We start from the raw sequence: 219 nt of genomic DNA, 5'->3' as shown, positions 1-219 counted from the left end.
TGTTATTTCCAGTGTTTTGATTCGTGCCAGTAATGCTGGGGTGAGATGGTATCTCATTGTGGTTTTAATTTGCATTTCTCTAATGGCTAGTGATCAGCAGCATTTCCTCAGGTGTCTGTTGGCTGCTTGAATATCTTCTTTGGTGAAGTGTCTGTTCATTTCCTTTGCCCATGTTTTAATTGGATTATTTGTCTTTTTGTCGTAGAGGTGTTGGATTTT

Source organism: Trichechus manatus, unplaced genomic scaffold (assembly GCF_000243295.1).
Source record: "Trichechus manatus latirostris isolate Lorelei unplaced genomic scaffold, TriManLat1.0 scaffold00011, whole genome shotgun sequence".
In the NCBI taxonomy this organism is placed as follows: Eukaryota; Metazoa; Chordata; class Mammalia; order Sirenia; family Trichechidae; genus Trichechus; species Trichechus manatus.
Note: the sequence above shows the minus strand (reverse complement) of the source record.